Source organism: Anabrus simplex, chromosome 1, assembly GCF_040414725.1.
Source record: "Anabrus simplex isolate iqAnaSimp1 chromosome 1, ASM4041472v1, whole genome shotgun sequence".
In the NCBI taxonomy this organism is placed as follows: Eukaryota; Metazoa; Arthropoda; class Insecta; order Orthoptera; family Tettigoniidae; genus Anabrus; species Anabrus simplex.
Window position 1 is genome coordinate 327,841,462 of NC_090265.1, and position 15,080 is coordinate 327,856,541.

The window sequence follows — 15,080 nt, forward strand, 5'->3', positions numbered from 1 at the left end:
CGGGCAAATGTCAGGGCTGTACCGTAAGGTCACGCTTGCTACCTTTCCAGACCTAGCCTTCATTATTGTCAAAAACCTGAAAGAGGAAATACGATTAAGCAAATATATATATAATTAAGTGTTGGTGTCAAGTTCGGACAGATTTCTCTTCATGCATTTTTGGATCATTCGCGGCTGGACTGCAATTATTTGAGACATATTTTATTCAATTAAAATTACTTTTTCAACAAGTAATCCGTAAAATTAAAATTACAGTTATAACTTCACAGAACGCCAGTCATAAGGAAATCGCTGACTTTTGTTCTGCATGTGTCAGACTTTACAAATAAAAAAGTCTTACAACATTACTTCATTCTGAGTTTTGTTTTTTAGCATAAAGACTTTTGATTATCATTACTAGGCGAGACTAAATATGATACTTGGAAATTTTCCTAATGATCTTTTCCTATTTTTTTTAAATTTTAGAAACTGACGTTAAAAATTTCAGATAATTCGCCATTTACTTTACGAAACAGTTCGTTCTTACAGTACCGAGCGAGTGGTCGCGTGGTTTGGGGCACGTAGCTGTCAAGTTGCATTCGGGAGACAGTGGGTTCGAATCCCACTATCGGCAGCGTTTTCCCGTGGTTTCCCATTTTCACACCAGGCAAATGTCGGGGCTGTAGGCCTACCTGAATTAAAGTCACGGCCGCTTCCTTCCCGCTCTTAGCCTTTTCCTATCCCATCGTTGCCATAAGAACTGTGTATTTCGTTGCGACGTAAAGCATATTACCCAAAAAAAATATTTAAACAATCTTAAAACTCTAAACCTGGACCTCTCTGAAGGAAAGTGCATCTTTACATTTACTGAAAAGACGCCTTACAGGGCCACCTGAAGGAATATCTATGTTAAGTAATTTTAAGAGTATCTCCAGCAGTGATGGATATTGTAGGATAAGTGTAATTTTTTTGGAATTGCTGTATACTGTAGACTAGGTAAGAAAGTGCCTCCACACTGCTGAAGCTACTGTAATGGTTCTGCATTGGTAGAAATGAACGAGTTATCTTCATCATCACATATTTTTCCCTGTTTCTGGTTCTATTTGATGTATATCGATTACTAAAATGTGACAGTTACTAGAATGTAACGATTACAACTTCACTTCAGAAAGTAAATTTCGAGTAAAAATTACATGTAAAAAGTAACAACAATTAAAAGTAAAAATTACTAAGAAAGTATTCGTTACAAGTAACTCTGTTAGGAAACATAATTATATGTGCAAAATATCTGCCTCTTTAAAACATAATTATAGAACACGAGCAGTTTAGGAGTGTGTTATATTTTAAACCCTTCACAGAGTCTTGTCAATAGTCTGTTTCTTTCATCTGTCCGTTGAGCGGAAATCAGTAAAAGGTAAAACCACCATACACTTTCATTATGCAAAGGAAAAACAAAATATATAGTCTATTCTGCAATTTTCAACAGCGCAGAATGACAAGTTTCTTACATACTACCACTGAAATATCTGACTGAAGTTTACATCCTACAACCTCAATAACCACCTGGAAAACTTCATTTCGCTTCTGAAGGCAGTTGCCCTTGCGTTCAAGCAACAAGAACCTCGTTTATCCGGCCTTCACTAATCCCGATCTTCGGTTTATCCGGATCGAAAATAATAAATATTAATTTTTAGTTGTACAGTCGGCGTCGACTCTTCGTGAATATATTTTCCGTCAAGGATAGTTAAGGACGAGAATTGGAAGTAATTCGGCCCCGGTCTATCAAAGGTACCGTCTCGGCATTGGCCTGGAGTTGAGAATGAGAAACCGTGGATTCTTCTGATTTCCTTGACACATTTGCATGCATTCCCTGATGCTCGGACGTAGATGTGAACGACGTAAATGACTGGTTGAAAAATTACTGTAATTCAGGCTACAGCATAATGACAGGTGAATAAATTATTGCCTCTTGATCCTCGGTAGGCAATGACGACAGTGATAGTGAATTGGGAAATGAAACCGGCGCTTCATCAGAAGAAACAATGACTCATGGAGATGCAACAATGCAACTGGACAAACTGATGGCCTGTTTAGAATCCCAGATTGAAACCACACCGGCAGAACTGATGTTAGTAAAACGTGTTCGTGATCGTGCTGCGCTCAGACGCTATACAAATGTAAAACAGAAAAAAACTCGCACATTATTTTAGTAGCCTACATAAAACAGAGTCGTAAATGTAAGAAAAGTGTTCTTACAGTAGAATTCCATTAGTCCGGCATCCAACAGTCCGGAACGCCCATGGTCCGGCACCATTCCAGGATTTTTTACATGTTATTATCTGTTAATAATGATCTCTCGTGAACAATTTGATGCATTATTTGTCGAAACCAATCGAAGTGTATTTTTATTATTTAAAAGTTAATAGTGCAAATGTATCTGATACAATCCATTTGTTATGCATTGACTTACTTAAATATCTCTACAGTATCTCTGGAAATATTCAGCGTAGAAGGCTGTGTGCTATACTGAGTACTGGAAAGCCGACCATATGATAAAAAGCAGATTTCAAAAATTGAATGTGTGGGCCACGTTCAAAAACGGATGGGAACATGCCTTCAAAAATAGAAGCGGACAGAAGGAAAAGAGAATTTGTAGATGGAAAGACTCTAAATGTTAACCCATTCCAGTCTGGGCCTTAATATCCCTAACAAACGTTCTGGACTGGACATTTTTAAGGATCTTTAAAACATTATATCTCTGTACCTGTAGTAGATATTGGCATGATTCTTTTTTCTTTGTGCTTGTTTGAGAATATAATTTTCAAAAGCGCTCTTTGTATCATGTCAACTATCACTTAAGATTTTAAAATTGTTTATATATTATACTATGTTTTGCGAATGAAAGAAAAGTCTGACGGATAACTAAGCAAGTACAGTTTTCTGAAATACAGTTATATTTACCCTATTTTGCTAATATAAAATGTGCATTGCAGTTACACAACAACAACAATAACGAGTACGATATAAAAACGATAATTTTTCAATAATAATAATAATAATAGTAATAATTACAATAATTATTTTAATTGATAAATTTTTTAAAAACTTACTCAAATGTAAAATTATTGTTCCATTTACCACAAAATACTTCTGAGAAAGAGAAAATAAGTCTTCTAAACAGACAACTTTACGAAAATGTAGACAATCTTACGTATTCACGCAAATATGAAATACGCGGGAACATGCGCTAGGCCGTAAAACGATTACCAATCATAATGAAATGCAAGAAGTTGTTTCGAATTCATATGTCAATAATATGTTCATTTGCGCATAAACTTATAATATATCATAAAGTATCGAAAATATCACTTTCGTCAAGCACATGTTCGCCGCGAGAAACCATGTCTCAGAGCTCACTGAGTGACAACATCTACTGATGCATGCAGTTCAAAAATATCGTAAATTCTCTGACTTTGACATATAATACTGCCATCTGCTTAAATACTCTCGTAACTAATACATGAAGAAACACGATGTAACCACCAGAATGCGTGCATAGCTCGTTCTCGATTTTTAGCGAATTCTCAAACCTTACTACGGGCTATGCCCGCAGCGCGTCCTGAACGCAATTTCGGCCGCTGCAGTTAGACCGGAAAGAGTTAAATGAAGACTTACAGATAAAAACGTCGATGAACTCCGGCATTATTATGCAATGGCAATAACACACAACACATTTGAAAAGAGGAGTGTGTTATTAAAGTAATGATTCTGCCGATCAACATTTTACTGCAAAACTCTGTGTTACAGGTGTTTTCGCTGTACGCCATAACCTATATCGTAGTAAGAGGTACCACCCGATAGTCCGGCATTTTCGGTAATCCGGCACCGGGCCGGTCCCGAACGTGCCGAACTATCGGACTTGTACTGTATATTTTTTTTGTACAATTGAAGAAAAAGGCATTACTGTACAACTTATGTTAATGGATTATATAACATGTACTGTATTTGTTTTTTAGTTTTCCGGATTATTCGGATTTCCGATAATCCGGATTATTCGGATTTTCGATAATCCGAATCAGTTCCGCTCTCACTTAATCCGGATAAACGAGGTTCTTGTGTACTTGTAAATGTATTCTTTCTTTCGCGACTGATAGGTACATTTTTAAACCACTGTGTGTTTTGATTTTTAAAGTTATAAGAAATTGTAGAGCATGTCCGGAATTTTCTGGGCGTCTGGTAATTTTAATTAAGGGACAAAGTCAAGTCTGCCGTTTCTTGTGTTTATCATTACTATAGGACTATCTGCCCGATCAGTCAGTGTAAATGGATCGCGAAGGATTTTACTCTGTAAACGACTGAGCGAGTTGGCTTCGCTTTACGAGGCGTGTAGCTATAACCCCCACCATCAGCAGCTTTGATTGGGTTATCGTGATTTTGCGTGGTTTCATCGTAGGCGAATGCCTGTTCTGTCTGATCCCATCGTCGCCGACAACACAAAATAGGAACTGGTGTGACGTTACACACAGCGGCGTGAGAGCCGAATAGCATTGTCACTGGATTATCACTAAGGTGGTCGAATCCCGACCAATGCATGTGGGATTTTGGAAATGAAAGGTTACGTCTCTATGATTCGGAATCCTCATAAAGATGATCACGAAATCAGCATTTACCGGTACTTACGTAATACTACACGCTTGCTAGCTTGCTTTAAACCCATAGCAAATACAGTATATGAGCAAAATTTCGCCTAGTTAAATATGCGGTACGTGCCAAGGAGCACAAATTACATAGATATCAGACAGACAATCAAGATCTACCGAGTCCTTTCCACATCATCATCGTCTGCCATCTGAGAAAGTAATAGAAATATGGAGCAAGATATGATGCTATTTTGGGAACGTCAGCTTCTAAAAGCGATCATTTCAAGGACTCATTTCCTTCCAAATGCGTCACAGAAGAGGTGTACAAGGGAAATGATGACTGATGCAGTTTCCCGTTGTTTTCCTCACCGTGCCAGAAGTTGCTTTTACATGCTAGTGTGCCATTCCCACTCTAAACATACGCACTAACCGACCCTGTGAGCGACTTGTTCACACCATTCATAACGGGCACTGGTTGCATAAGGAATGGCGTTACTAGCATCGCTCATACCTCAGTCACTTTCATATCCTCAAAGCCTGAGGTGAGACTGAGACAGGAAATTGAATGTATTCGGGCCCGTGCCGTACCAGAATATATAGGTTATTTTTAAGCGTAAGGATTTTAGTGCCGGGAGTGTCCGAGGACATGTTCGCCTCGATTGATGGTGGTCTTTCTGTTTGACGTCCATGGGCAAAACCTGCGCGTCTGGGTGTTATGATGATGATGATGATGATGATGATGATGATGATAATGATGATGACTAGGAAGGGAGAAGGTGAAACGAGTGTCGGCACTTAGCCTACTTCTCTCGAATAACATCAAGGGATCTCCTGAAGGCCTGAAGGCTTAACGTCTTCATCCGACGGACGAATCACCATCAACCGCGTCATAAGCCCTTGTTCCATATAAACGCTGTAGGGAGGTTTGGAATTGAGTCGAAGCTTTTGGCACGCAATCTAGTAACTATAAATGGTCTACTACCAAACCCGCCGGTCAGCATTCTAATGAATTTTTTCAACCAACGGGACTCGAACATGCCAACCACAGTGTCAGACCCTGTAGACTTGATTCCTTAATGACCATGGCCACTAGGCGGGCTAGAAAACATAGAGCAGTCCAAACACTCGGCCTCGCCAACACAGGAATGTGTCGCTGTTGTAAGTATTTACATCATTTTAGGAAATGAATTAGGTATTTTTTTTTCTTCCGTAGCCCAGAGTTTATAACATTATAAGGAAGCGAAAATAATGCAAATCTTACATGGAATTCCTTTTAGAGGAGAGATGTGTTCATTGCGATGTCTAGGAACTTACCATCGCGCCCCAAGAAGTACATTTACTTTTATAATCTAATAAAGAGCAGCACCCGCCATCGGCCATGGCTAAAGTAGCTTCTTGCATTCTCATTCGTCAACGTGAACGGAATGTGACGTCATTGCCATCAATGCAGATAAATACATTGCGTAAGCAACCCCGGCTGAATAAAAGCACAAACAAAAAATACCACGTAAAATAACAATGCGGCTTGTAACCGTCCAGACCAATGGTCTTGTCCAGATCCTATCCTAACCATCCGCACGGCAAAAACCAATCCAGACCAATCGTGTAACAATCACCACCACCAGTTATCGAAGCGCCACTCCCTCATCACTTCCTAAGTACAGAAGTTGGCAGCACTGAGCACTGCTTGACAACATCCTTCCCGAGCGTGTAAACAAACTACAGTCGTTCCGCGCGCTGCTGAATGTAGCGAGTACTGCGCTGCGGAAGGTAAAATTGTAATATGAATTACGTAAATATTCATTGAATTGTAGTATTTAAAGTGCAAACCCTATTTAACTACAACAGATGCAAATTTGATTTTCAAAATCACAATTACTATGCTTTTAAAAATGTGAACAGGAATGATAATGAGTAAAATTTAGTTCGGTTCCTCGGCTGAATGGCCAGATTTGAGGTCAGAGGGTCTCAGATTCCGTTCCCGGCCGGTTTGGGGATTTAACCACGTGTGGTTAATTCCTGTTGGCTCGAGTCTGGATGAATGTGTTTGTCCCAACACTCTCGTTTTCATACGGGGACGAGGAATTGTAGTGTTGGAAGGTCGAGTGTGTGGTGGGAGTTCGATAGTTGGACTGGGGCGACATTACTGTTGGCTGCCGCCTAGTGATGGGACATTCGATTCATTTGATTCCGTTCACGTTACTGAATCGATACAGTGATCCGACTCACGGCACATTAGTCACCGCTCCTACTGCATCTGTGTAGTATGTGCTGGTAAGACAGCAGCAACAGCATTCAGTGCTCGCAGCTGCCATCTGGTCTTCATACTTCGAACTGCTTTCTTAGAAAAAATTGCATCGAAGGTTTCCGGCGACGCAGGGTGGGAAAGATTAGGATTAGGAAGGTAGCATTAGGGGCCGATGACCTCGATGTTAGGCCCCTTTAAACAACAAGCATCATCATCATCATCATCAGGAAGGTAGCAGCCATGGCCTGAATTAAGGTACAGTCCCAGCATTTCCTGGTGTGAAAATGGGCAAAGTACGGAAAACAATCTTAACGGCTGCCGACGGTGGGATTCGAACCCACCGTCCCCCGAAAGCAAGCGCATAGTTACGCGATACTAACCACACGACAACTCGCTCAGTCATTTTTGAAAATATGTATTTTTCTATCAGCTGAGGATTTTTTAAATCGTCATGTTTTGTATAGGCTACCCGAGATGTACAGTAGCCCGCTGGTTTTCTGATTCAACATACTGTTGGTTAAGTTATTGCGTCTGTCCACATAAGATTGAAGTCTTGTGCAACGATGTGACATATGAACTGAGAGAATACTGAGCCGTTCTTCCCAATATAAAACAGGTACTTTTGAGTGGTCATGAGCATGACTTATAGTCATAGGGCAGGCTAGAGTCGAATTTAATTGTCGAATGTCAACTAGGTTATAATACTAAGATTCATTAAACTAATAAATAGTATAACCTAATAGCCTACCTACTTACTAGCTACTTCAGAATTATGTTTTGACTACCTTTTTAACACTGCAAATAAAACCATCATTATTTAAACCTATCTGTAAAAAGAGGACAGTGAATGCAAATGGGTATTATTTTCAAATGAGCTGAGCTCGAGAATCCATTATAGCATAGGATTCTTTCCGTGTACTGTACCATGGCTCACTGTATGTCTCGCTGCAGCGGAAGCTCGGCTCTCCGCCAGTGTCCAGTGAGCCGATAAGGAGCCGTGTGTATCTTGTGTCTCACTGAGCCGTGCTCGTTCACTATTCTTTCGATGTGCCATGGCTCACTGTATGTCTCGCTGCAGCGGAAGGTCGGCTCTCCGCCAGTGTCCAGTGAGCCGATAAGGAGCCGTGTGTATCTTGTGTCTCACTGAGCCGCGCTCGTTCACGATTCTTTCGATGTGCCATGATTCACTGTCTCGCTGCAGCGGAAACTCGGCTCCCCGTCAGCGTCCAGTGAGTGCGCCACTCAGCACTCTCCGCTGGGAGTAAGCTGAATCGTGTGCCGTGAGCTCGCCGTTCCTGCGAATCGATTCACTCGGACACTTGAATGAATCGATACACTGCTTCGAATCAAGCATTCAGTAGCCAACACTACTGCCGCCAGTGTTCGACCGGTGTCAGAGTATCTGAGCAGAGTAAGGTGTGAGTTCTGCCTTGGAGTACTGACTGGAGTAGTGGTTAACGGCAGTAGCTAGTAGTTGTGTCACCGGGCGAGTTGGCCTTGCGATTAGCGGCGCGCGGCTGTGAGCTTGCATCCGGGAGATAGTAGGTTCGAATCCCACTATCGGCAGCCCTGAAGATGGTTTTCCGTGGTTTCCCATTTTCACACCAGGCAAATGCTGGGGCTGTACCTTAATTAAGGCCACGGCCGCTTCCTTACAACTCCTAGGCCTTTCCTATCCCATCGTCGCCATAAGACCTATCTGTGTCGGTGCGACGTAAAGCCCCTAGCAAAAAAAAAAAAAAAAAGATTCCTTCCAACTCCTTAGTCTTTCCTATCCGATCGTCGCCTTAAGACCTATCTCTATCGGTGCGACGTAAAGCCACTAGCAAGAAGTTATTGTGTCTGCCCCGCCGGAGTCAAGGGTATCGTCGCGTACCGAGCAGAGTACTGTGCGCGTACTGCCATGGTCTAAGGGCTGTCGTGAAGTCAATGTATTGAGCAGCTGCCATAATTGGAATTAGAACAGTGTTGCTGGTCTTTGTTGTGAGATGTATTGTCCTGCTGGTTAGCACTATTGAGCTGTTGCTGTTTAGTTATCAGTGTTAAGTAGTTCACTGTGTTTGCCTGTATGAATTACGGGACTTTCTCTGGAGCCGAACAAAAAAATAGTCATTTTGCGTCAGCAGCCCTGGTTCGTATCTGTGCACCTGTAGCTAGAGTGCGGGGTGACTAGACTTGCGAGTGAAAGTGAAAGGAAGGCGAGTCTGTCAATAAGGAATGTAGCCGTCGTAGGTAATACCAACGAGCCGGACTACCTGTTGTGTGAAGAGGACAGAGTCTTGTAATTAGGTAGCAATTTGTGAGTGTGGTCATTCATGGTTGAATGGAATCGTGTGTGTGAATATATGCGTGTGTATTCATTTAGGTCATCCCAGAATTAAATTGGAACGATAAAACAGATGGTGTTTTATTTGTAATAATGTCAGTATAATTTTTATCAATGGCAAGAACATTCATTGAGTTAAAAATTGGTATGTCTTTGTAAGTTAACTCAATATGCAATAAAGGTATGTCGAAAATGTCACTGTAATAAAGAGAATTTTTTTTTTTTTTTGCTAGGGGCTTTACGTCGCACCGACACAGATAGGTCTTATGGCGACGATGGGATAGGAAAGGCTTAGGAGTTGGAAAGAAGCGGCCGTGGCCTTAATTAAGGTACAGCCCCAGCATTTGCCTGGTGTGAAAATGGGAAACCACGGAAAACCATTTTCAGGGCTGCCGATAGTGGGATTCGAACCTACTATCTCCCGGATGCAAGCTCACAGCCGCACGCCTCTACGCGCACGGCCAGCTCGCCCGGTAATAAAGAGAAAAAGCGGAGCTTGAGGAGAAGTAATTTCTCGGACAACATGAAAAACCGACTAGACGGGCGCTACAACAACAACAACAACAACAAAACGAGACTGTCGTGGCGAAAATGGAATGTTTGGTCTCACTGCTACATTTCTTTTTCAAGGATGGACTAGGAATTGTATCGTTCTATAAACGTGATGTGTTCTTTAGTCCTTCCCGAAGTGATCGAAAGCACAGTTCATAAGTTAAATTCAAAGATGCTAACATATTTTCAATTAAGCAGGATGTTATCTAAAACCGGTAATATATTTTACTGTTTTTGATGCTAGACCCTATGAATAATATCAAACAAAAATGCTACACGCACCAATAATGTCTTCATACGTCAGAACTGGAAAAGGTTTACTTAATAATAACATACTTTTTTTGTTGTTATTTTGCTTTACGTCGCACCGACACAGATAGGTCTTATGGCGACGATAGGATAGGAAAGACCTGGGAGTGGGAAGGAAGCGGCCGTGGCCTTAATTACAGCCCCAGCATTTGCCTGGTGTGAAAATGGGAAACCACGTAATAAAATATTAACACTATTCATAGTAATACACTGCACCCAAAAGAACTCATTCCGCGCGTTCAACCCGTAGTAGCAAACTAAAATCTGTGAAGGGTGCTGTAAAAAAGAAAAACAAAAAACAAAACATAGGTTTATTCCATGAAGGTGTTTATTGCTATTTACAGGTAACTTATAAACTAGTAGGGCTAACGATAACTATCTGCCATCTACAGGCAATTGTTGGAACTTTAAAGAATTGCTCTGCGAGGGTTGAAAGCCCGACAGCCTGTGCCACCCGAAAAATGACACGGTTGCATGTCGCATAGTTTTCTTGCACTGGTAGGTTCGAACCGTGCCAATAATGACTTGGCACAGTTCATAGAACTACAAGAATTGGAGAGTTTCTGTCGAAGTAAGCCTGACACCATACAGATAACTTTTGCGTTTGGGGGGATATTGAATTTTATATGCCAGAAATTTGACAATTTTTATAAGGTTTATTAACGTCATAAATTAGAACGTTCCCAGTCTGATAGTGAGCAGTCGCTACTGGCTGTAATCTGCATCAAGAACGAAAACGAACGCTTGGCTGCGATTGAACAGTGGGTGATTATACACGGCTATCGTAGTATATGACCTTGCGAACGAAGTTAGCGTTGAAGGGTATCGCGTTTATTCACTGTCCCCCCCCCCCCTCGCTCCCTCGATAATTCACTCGGCTGGACTGAACTGAACGTAATACGGCGATAAAATCCAGTGATGCAGTGTGAATATATGAACGGAACAATGCAAGAGCGAACGTGGTTCTGATAAGAATCAGTCGATATTGCTCCGGTTGTGTCTGGTTCATGCTGTAGTTCGATTTGTTTGCTGGATGTGGGATCGTTTCGATATCCAGCTGTTTGCTGTCTGTGATAGAAGTATTATACTTCAGACGTGATTAGACGTGACTAGAATTTCATGCTGTGTTGTGACACTAAGGCTAAATGGACCTTGGGTCAGCCCTCAGATCCATGTAAAAATACCTCGGGTAAGATGTAGGCACGCTACCCCTAGAGCGGGTGCCAGGCTAATAATAATAATAATAATAATAATAATAATAATAATAATACTTGTTACCGTGGTTTGGTGGATCACCAGAGGTGAAAGAAGGTGCTGGGGTGAATGGGTCTAACTACCAAATCAAAGTTAAATTAAATAACAAAGTTATATTTTCTGAGTTTTAACAAGCAAGAATAACAAAATTTAACATGTTTTCACTAGTAATAAAGAAAAGGCTTAGGAAAATCCAAGATTTCAAATCCTAGACAGACTTGGGCTACAAGCCCCTAGCTTTACAACTTTTGAACTCCTAGTTCAACTTTAACCAAGCAACAATTTGTTCAAAAGGACAGAAAACCCCTGATACGTGGAGCACTTGCTCCCAATTACAATGTCAAGCCTCCTAGAGGCACTTTTACAATACTTGAAAAGAGCAGACACGCCCTCAGTTTTTCCAGCCTAGTCAAGGCAACACCAAAAATGTCTTACACTTTCTGGCCTTCCATAGCCCAGCTTACAAATTGAAACAGGGGTATCTCGTACACAACCTACAGGGCCTTCGAGCGAAAGAATTAAACGTTAAATAAATGGCCCAAACAAAAAGGAAGGAGGCGAATACTTGCACTCCTCTATGTAGTTTCTTTAAACCTAAAAGGCACTAGGCCGATGAAACGGGGGCTATTCCCAAAGTATGGAGGTGACTCGTATAAGAATTATTCAAGATATTACCAAAACGTAGTCACCTTAAACCAAAATGAAGGGGAGCTCGAGAGGGTAAATCACTCTCTATCCCCGAATTACAGTTACAGATTTAATGAAGTTTTTACATCAAACGGCAGAAAATTACATGTAGGAAAGATAGGTTACATTGTAAAGGTTTCGGACCTTTCCCGCGGGTTAAACTGCTGAGCTAGCAAGAAATAAAGTTAAACGGCCATTAGCTTACTGAAGACCTGCTGCCTGATGAAAGAGGCACCTCCTGCCTCCTGCTACACGTCCACACACTAGGTTAGATGTTGATCAAGTGGCCAAGAGACGTGAAAATCCGCAGTTTATAAACCCTCGGGGAAAGTTACAGACCTTTCATGAATAATCAATCCACAGCCTCGCACTTTTATTGGTAGATGAAAAAGTTACACACAAAATCGAAGAAGAAACCTGTGATAGGCTGAAAATTAATTACAGAAATTAGGGATTGGCTGAATTCAAAACTGGCGGAAAGAAGGTCAATATTGCCAATCCAAAAATGAATGAACATAATTTAGTAAAGGACAAACTTATGAATACTATATTTCTTCAAAAAAGTTCCTTAACTTCGCACCAGAGTGCATGATCATAGTTTTTTTAGCAGAGACATCTATGAGAGAATGTCTACACTTCTTGAAGAACGGAAAACAAAACAAGTTGAAATCCACACAGTACTGGCAACTTCATATTCACAAAATTAAGGCAATGAAATCTTCTGAGCAAAAGTTTAAGGATGTCTAGTTTTAAGTTCAGTGTTTCTCCTGTAGAGGAAGTTTCATATGCGCAAGATTTAAAAGAGCGGCGTAGGGGTGTATAATAATAATAATAATAATAATAATAATAATAATAATAATAATAATAATAAATCCATTAATATATAAAGATTAAAGCAGTTAAATAAATTTCCGTACAGTATTTGTCTTATTTCTAAATGGTTGGTGTAACTAGGTGTAAGATTCGGTAACTAAGCAATCTTGTGACTCAGTAACACCATACCAAGGGAGAAGCTGTCTTCAGGCGGTAGTGGAAGACGAGACCTTGTCCGCTGCTATACTGACTCCACGTTGAAAGAGTATTGCAATATTTCAGGGTCATTGAGGAGCTCATAGGGGTGTTCGTAACAACTGCTGCTAGTAGTCAGTTGTGTCAATATAGATTTCTGGTTAAAACCTCATGATCACAAGAGCGTGTACGGCGTGTACTGGAAAGTGGCAACAACGCTTACTTCGGATCTCGGTAGGTGGCACGAAGCTGGATTGTCTGCTGGATGTGCCGTGTGTTAATGAGGAAAGTGCGCGAAAGATAAGGATTGAACGACAAGGTGACTAAACAGATACAGTATTTAGAATCCTGTTCATTTTAAAAATAGCCTCTTTAGGCTGATGTCTCTCAGTAAGACGTGTCGTCTCAAAACTCACGAGTCCCAAAACTCACGAATTCCAGAAAGAGGATTAGTAAGAACAGGTTTCTCTACCTGGACCAGTCTCAAAACTCAACGAGCAGGGCCAGTTCTTCTTTGAATGGATAAATGTCCGCCCTATTAGTCATGGGACTTCCATCCGATTATTTAAATCAGGGCCTCTCAGGGTGCATGCGCGTGGTGCATGCACTGTGCACGGTGCAAAAGACGACTTGCCTTGGTTGCCCAGAGTGCAGAGTATTTGGAGCAATAGCGCTTACTCTCTCTTTCCTCACGCCTGTCTAGCTCGCTCCGCCTGTCTCCCTCTGCCCCACTTGCGCCGTAGCGCTCCAAATCCGGGCTGAGTTGAGCCGAGTATAGCCGAGTAGAGCCGAGCTTTGCCGAGTAGCCCAGAGACGAAGCGTTGATCCGAGCCATGCCGAGCGGCATCGATGCACGATGCACGGAGCTTTTGCGCCTCGATCTGCACGCGTGAGATTTTGGGCGTTTGAGAGGCCCTGATTTAAATAATCGAATGAGATTCGTCATGAGTAATTTTTCTCGGTTTAAGTGTGTCGGGTAGACAATCTACTGAAATAAGCGAATAGATAAACTCTTACTAAAAATAGAAATACGCCTTTTTCCGAATGAATCTGCAAGTGGGTTTTTTTTTTTTTTTTTTTTTTTTTTTTGTTAGTTGCTTTACGTCGCACCGACACGGATACGTCTTATGGCGACGATGGGACAGGGAAGAGCTAGGAGTTGGAAGGAAGCGGCCGTGGCCTTAATTAAGGTACAGCCCCAGAATTTGCCTGGTGTTAAAATGGGAAACCACGGAAAACCATCTTCAGGGCTGCCGGCAGTGGGGTTCGAACCTACTATCTCCCGAATACTGGATACTTGCCGCACTTAAGCGACTGCAGCTATCGAGCTCGTTAATCTGCAAGTGTTGAAACTAAATGAGTGAATTAACAGTTTTGACCTTTAAGAATATTCTCTAAATAAAATTCCTTATTCAAGTAAATGCCGCCTTGTGGCTGCATAATGGAACTAAGTCCCAGTACTAACAACTGACAGTTTCTTTTAACTAGCAATGGACAATATACCTACTTTAATTTTATGTCGTCCGTCTGCATGCATACATTGTTAGCTTGCTGGCCTTTGGTCCAAGGGGTCCAGGGTTTCCGGGTTCGATTTCCGGTCGGGTCGGAGATTTTAACTTTCATTAGTTAATTCCTATGGCTCGGGACTGGGTATTCGTGCCTTCTTCAGCATTAGCCTTCATATTAGGTACGGCTTCATCCTCACAGACGTACAGGTCACCTATACGGCGTCAACTCCAAAGACCTGCACCAGACCTCCCCGAAGGCCACACGTCATTATTATAAATTTATGTGAACGGCAAAAAATGCATTATATTAACTTTAAAACAACAGCAAAGTAAGGGAAGCGTGAGTCACCGCGCACCTCATCCCTCCTGCGGTCGCCGCAAGCACCTGCTGTCCGGACTCGTGAATTTTGAGACTCATTAGAATGTTTACTTTAGCAACCAGTTTGTAGTCATGAGTTTTGATACTATTTGTAACTATTTTTAGCCCGTGAGTTTTGAAACTCGTGAGTTTTGAGACGTAACCCAGTAAGAAAATGAGTGCTATTTGAATAAGTGCTATATTATGTTCC

General features: G+C 41.5%; 1 protein-coding gene across 1 annotated transcript in view; it reads left to right on the plus strand.

Moving 5' to 3' along the window:
* The window catches only part of cno (adherens junction formation factor afadin), a 1,322,290-nt gene that overhangs the window by 839,370 nt on the left and 467,840 nt on the right, over window positions 1-15,080 (plus strand). The gene's annotated exons all lie outside the window — the stretch shown is intronic.